Source organism: Callospermophilus lateralis, chromosome 1 (genome assembly GCF_048772815.1).
Source record: "Callospermophilus lateralis isolate mCalLat2 chromosome 1, mCalLat2.hap1, whole genome shotgun sequence".
NCBI lineage: Eukaryota > Metazoa > Chordata > Mammalia > Rodentia > Sciuridae > Callospermophilus > Callospermophilus lateralis.
This window is the reverse complement of record NC_135305.1, coordinates 89,584,854-89,591,532: the sequence shown is the minus strand read 5'-3', so window position 1 is coordinate 89,591,532 and position 6,679 is coordinate 89,584,854.

Below are 6,679 nucleotides of genomic sequence, written 5' to 3'. Positions count from 1 at the left end.
TGTTGGTTTTTCTCTTCTTGCTCTACTCCCCGACCTGGGGCATCACTTCCGTCCCCACGTTACCAGGGATCACTGCCATCCCCACGATCTCCAAGTCAAGTCCCTGCTGCCTGCACCACCTCCCCACTTGGATGGTGGATGAAAGCCCACTGTGTTCTCTGCCCTGCGTCTCCTGAACACCGATTTCTCTTAATGACAATCCATTCTCTTAGTCACCCTGGAATCAACTTTGACTATTCTCTCCTTATCCCTTGAGGCAGAGGCCTCTGAAAGGGGGCGGGGGACAGGGACAGGCTGGAGTCATGCTTGCAATGAGCTTAGACTCTCTGGCTGCAGGGATCTATCTTCAAGTCCTCTGACCCATGCAAGGTGAATGGCAAAAATAATGACCTGGCGAGCCAGCAGCCACTTTCATAGAAGTGCTTCTTTGTAGTCAACCCAGGAAAGACCTCTCCCTCTTATTTTTCACATCAAACACATCTTCCCCTCCCCTGCCTTTGATGTCTCTCTTCTCTGACCCAGGTTTTGGCACCAGTGGGAAGAAAATCTGGATGAGACCAGATTTGCTGATCACCAATAGAGTTATTGAGCTTTTTCTCTGAAGTCAAAGCTCAAAGAATTCATTACAGGTCTCTTTTAAATAAAAACCCATCATTTTAATAAAAACGTACTGTATAAGACTAAGTAAGGCCTATTGTTTGCCCTCAAGTGATTCACTGAAGATTCGAAGAGAAATCCATGTAAATAAGTAATAAAAATTCAGCTAATGTGTGGAGTGATAGAAATTGGAGAAGATACAGGAGAGTGTTGGATTAGGATTGTGCACAGGTGCATGTGACAGGAAACTGACCGCAGTGACATCATCGCCTATTAGGGGCCATCTTCTGAATAACCAGAAGTGTCAAGTTAGGCAAACCCAGGCAGGTACAGAAGCTGCCTGAGGCCACCAGGCACCAGACTCCTTTGGCCATTTCTTCTGCTGTCCCTCATTTGTGACTTTTTCCTGCGTCTGAGATGATAACTTGCGCATCCAGACACCAAATGCAAGTTCTGGGCGTGAGAAGCAGGTACAGGTGAAGATGATTAACAGACCCGTGTGGAGGGTGACAACCCCTTCTAACCCAGAACAGGAAGCTGGGCCATCAGCTACCTACTTGTCCTGGGCGAGAACGGTATGTAGGGCCACCTGAGGTACAAGTGAGCTTTCTAAAGTGGCCACATTGCTGCCTCGAATAAAATTTGAGATCAGCAAGAAAAGAAGATCTGGGACAAACCTGCAGACATTTACCTTTCAGTTCTAGCGACACCCTTCAGCTCTAGCTGGTTTGTCATTTTGCTACATTTTCCTATGGCAGAAGGGGCAAGAGAGCTCTCCAGAGTCTTTAGTGAGAGCACTAATGACTTAATCACCCTCATGACTTAATCACCTTCCAAAGACTTCACTTTCCAATACAATCACACTGAGGACTGAGATGCCAACATAGGAATTTGGGGGAGACACGATATTTAGACCACAGTAATCCCTGACCCTCAGAAATAGTGTGAGATCATCAGTAATTACTGATGTTTTCATTAAGTGCTGGGGTAATTTGTTACATAGCCATGGATAACTAATATAGAACATAAGAAGGAATATGGATTGGACAACTAGCTGTCCCCGCCCCCAACAAAGAGGGAATGCTTTTTCTCAGAGTTGGAGTGCAAATAAATCTCTGCAGAGGAAATAATACCTTTGTAAGGTAGATAAGAATAAGCATTTTTCTAGGCTTAGAAGGAAAGCAGGTGGGGAAGTCCTTTCAGATAAGGAAAATTCATGCACAGCTCACCGACCCACAGGCGGAAAGGGAAACTACTGCTTCTGTCTTGCCCCAGCCTATGGGTGGCACCAAAGGCAGGCTGGGGTAAAGGCTGATGGGGAAGGGAAGAGTGGAATAAACTGGAGACGTAGGCAAGAATTAAATCATAAGTGCTTAAAATTCTTGATAAGACCCTTAGTTTTTATCTCACAGGGAAAGAAAGCCATTGAAGGCTTTTAGGAGGGGACAGTCATGATCAGATCACACTGGCAGTAATGCAGTGCATGAAAGAGACACAGACTTCTAGATCACTTAAAAGAAGTTTCTGTTTAGAAGTACACTATTTACCAACCGCATGGCATTCGTACATTAATTTTTGCAGAGACCATGGATCTTTTCTGTGAGATTTAAAAACAACAGACTACGTTGCGTCCTCCTATCTAAAACACAAGTGGTGTACCAAGGGCAGACAGCATGGGCCTCACTGTGCACCTGGAGCTGAATTGTAGTCATGGTTTGGCTCAGTGATAAAGCACCCCTGGGTTCAATCCCTGGTACAAAAACAAAACAAAACAAAATTCCTCCACCAGAAAGGCTATGACAATACATTGTTCTTATTCATACTTCTAGTCCTGGTCACATTCATTAACAAACATAATCTACAACGCTCAGTGATAAACCTGCTGGCACTCGGCTTATAGGAGGTGAGACCTAGTTAGAGAAAATAAGTCACTAGGAGTGGGGCCTGGAGGGATTTACCTTTTCCCGAGCCTCTTCCTCTCCCCAGCCCCTTCCTTTCCCCCATACACCCTCCCTTTCCAAACTGCCATGAATTGAACTGCTTTCTTCTGCCACACCTCTGCCATGATGTTCTGCCTCCCACCAGGCCCAGAGCAATGAAGCTGGTAGACCATGGGCTGAGACCTCTGAAACCGTGAGGCCAAATAGATCTTTCTTCCTCTAAGTTGTTCTTTTTATGTATCTTGGGTCACAGTGAGGAAAACTGACTAAAACGTACTTTGCATTTTAGGCAATGCTTTGCCTGGAACTCTTCTAAGCCTCAGAGCCCCTGCCTGCAAGATGTGGATAATGATGAAGCCACCACATGGCCCTGCTGAGCCCCAGAAATAACACGTGTAAAGATCCCAGCAAAATGCCTGGCATGTTGGAGGGTGTACCTACGACTCTCCTGTGGATGGTGTCATTCTGCCTGCAGACTGTTCAGTGGCAAGACAGTGCCAGGCTGAGTGCTCCACTTCACAGGCAGGGAAACTGAGACATTGATGGCTTATGATTTATGCAGAGCTGGGATTTGATTCCAGCTGTCCTGACTCGCCATCCAGTGCTGCTCTGGGCAGAAATGATCCATAGCCAAGATGGATCATTACACTGTCACTTCTTCTGATGGTAAAAACAAAAGATGAGAAACTTCAATGAAAAACAAAATGAAAAACCAAGATTAGGGCAAAGGATTATTCCCACAAAATGATCTTCAGCCTCCTCTTCCCCACTTCCAGTCCACAAATCTCCAGCCCTGTTATTCCTTGTACCATTATACCACAAGGTAGCTAATAAAGATGATCAGACTTTTCTGCAAGTGATCTGTTTTGGGGAGGGAATACTAGGGATTGAATGTAGGGGTACTTAACCACTGAGCCACATCCCCATCCCCTTTTTGTATTTTATTAGAGACAGGATCTCACTGAGTTGCTTAGGGCCTCACTAAGTTGCTAAGCCTGGCTTTGAATTCGCAATCCTCCTGCCTCAGTTTCCCAAGCCACTGGGATTACAGGCATGCACCACTGCGCCCAGCTGTGCGTGATCTCTTTTTACCCTCATGACTGTCCCATGATTGGAAGCAACTGGCACTGGATTTTGTCACATATGTTACAAGAGCATTATTGTAATTCAGAAAAAATTGAGAATCTAGCAGGTACTAGTTCCTGGGTATATCAAGATGAATAAGAAAGGTCTTGGCCCTTGAAAAGCCTAGATTTAGCAGGGAAGACAGATCTTGAACAAATGTCTGTCATGCTAGGTGACAGGCCCTCCCTACCCTAGAGGGTAAACAACCTACTCTGACAAGGAACTAGTCCTTCTACTTCGGAGAGGTAGCAAGGAGGATGCTAGGTCCCAGTTATGATGAGGTTTTGAAGAATGAGTAGAAGTTCACCAGAAAGAAGGCATTTGAGACAAAGGGAATTATCATGAGCAATGCCCAGGAGCACAGATACAGAGGTTGTTCTAGGAATTTAAAGAATTTTGGCATTGCCAAGGTGATGGGTGCATGATCAAGGATTGGCAAGAGATGAAGGCTGGGAAGATAAGCTGAGGCCTTGCTGCCTCTCCAGGGAGGGAGGTCAGGCCTAATTTTAAAGGCACTGAGGAGCGCCTGAGATGTTTACAAGCACTGTTAGACTCTGGGAGTTCATTACTACACTCGTAAAAGTGACACCTATCATGGGGTCCCTTTGCCACCACGGGTCTTGTCTGACAGGACTGAGGTTACTCACACAGCAGACTCCCAAGTGGAGACTATCTATTTTATTGGGGATGGAGTCTGTCCCTTTGGTGAGCCCACTGGAGTCACAGATGAGACATAACATGAGTAAATTACATGATCAGGAGACATTTAATCTGGGCAGCATCCATTTGGTCCTGAGGGTGATTTATCAAGAGAGCAAACCCACTGCCAAGATAAGGGAGTAGAAGGCTCCTGGGCTTGATTTACGCCCCCGGCAGAACATTAACGTCATCGCCTTTCTCTCTCCAGCCAGTGCTGGCCACTTTATAGCTTCCCATCATCCCGCCAGACTACTTGGAAGAGAACCTCACCTGTCAGACCACACAACACCACGTGAACAGGACCAACGGAAAAGAAAGGCTTTGGGGTCCACAGAAGTTGTCGCAAGTGCCCACCAGTATTGATTTGCAGCCCTCACAGTGGCCTCACCTAAGGGCCAACCCAGGTGCTCCAGGAGACACTGGGCGCCACTAGGACTGAAGAAATTATTTATCACCTGGAGCTTCCTGGGTTGCAGGGGGAGGGAGGCCTGGAAAACTCCAAGGCTCCCATGGTTCAAGGAACACCCAACCTAAATATTATTCTGCAGAGGGCCCTTACTGCCCTTCTCAGCAGCCTCTGGATTCCGGCTCTGGGCCACCACCATGCCCTGGGGGAGGAAGCCCCTGCCATCCCCACCATCCCATCCAGCCCTCTCAGGTGACATGGGACCCAGCCAAGGAGCATACCTATCTGGCTGGCAATGGACCGCCTCACTGCCCGTGAGACACTTAAGAATCTCAGGGCAGGACCCCGCGTTGTTTTGTAACATAAGCAGTTTCCACCCAGGGCACATAAGTCAAGGAGGCTTCGATTGTGGAGTCCAAATAGTCCCTATCGCACTGTTATTGTAGCCTCCCATTCTTCCTCCTGATTACTCCACTCAACATAATCTACAGCGCTCAGTGATAAACCTGCTGGCACTCAGCTTATAGGCAAACAATTCCCGTCTCTTTTCAGACACTTATCTTCTCCAGCAGTCAAAGAAAAACTATATATAGTGTCTCTCTGGCGTCTAATCTTTTTTTTTTTTTTTTTCTTTTTTTGACACAAGGGAGACACAAAGGTTTTACGTTGGATAAAGGAGCACAGCTCAGCCTCTTTCTGGATCAGAACAAATGGCTGAGTACCTGGATGGAGCAGGCTGGCAGCGCAGCAGCCCAGGGTTGGGGGGAGGAAAAGGCCAGAGCAAGTGCAGCCAAGGCTGCAGAAGGGTCCTGATGTGGTCGGTTTGGGGTGACGATCCCCACATGCAGACCAGATGCAAGGAAATGGAAATAAAATGGCAGCAAAACTAATTAGCAATCATAGCCCTTTATAAAAACCCTCAGCACTTCTCGCACGACCTGGTGTCACAGAAATGCCATAGGAAGTCTGTACAGTGTCTGGTTCAGACAGCACTTTGAGAACATCTGATGGCGTTCCCATCATGACCCCATAAGGCAGGCTGAGGTAAGAACTACTCCCATTTTAGATGAGAAAAATAGACACACTTCATGTACTTGACAAAGGACTCTGTACTCACTAGTAAGTAAGAAAGAGGGCAAACAGTCCAGGTCTCCTGACACTGAATCCACTGTTGCCTCATTGGAGGGTTTGTTCCCCTGGGCTGGCTCAGTCACACGCCCACATATACCACAGGTACCTGTAGGGAGAAATACAGAAAAGCGGCCCATGCTTTTTTCTATTGCAGTATTCTTTGTTCCCTGAATAGTCATAATTGATCAAGAAAACATTTTTAGCGTTTCAGAAGCCAAGTTAATTAGAAGTTATTAGACTATTTTCTGTATTCTACATTTAGAGAAAAAAGAAAATCCCCCAAACACAAGTTGATAAAAGGGCTTTATTAGGATCATGCTCCCCAACCCCCATCACATAGTTAAGTTCCCAAACCTACATCGCTAGGCCGCTTCTGGGAGAGCATATCCCGCTCGCTGCTCTTTGTCTACTGAAACAGACAACATAGAGGCCGTTAGCAAAACTGCACCAAGAATTAAAAACTAAAAGGGGTTTTGGTTACCATAAAGTTAAAAGAAAACAGCTCCCCACCTCTCGAAGGCTCCAGGTAACTATGGTTTTCCTCTACAAGACTTTAAAAGGCTTTGAAAATACTTCGCAGAACAAAGTGCAATGATTACTCGCTACACAAAAGCATCTTCCTGTAGGCTTTAAATGAATTTTTAAGGACCCGTTTTTTATCCTAAATTCCATCCAATTCCTCCTCTACCCTGGTGGTGCACACCTATAATCCCAGCAACTGTGAAGTTTGAGGCAGGAAGATCACAAGTTCAAGGACAGCCTCAGCAACTTAGTGAGGCCC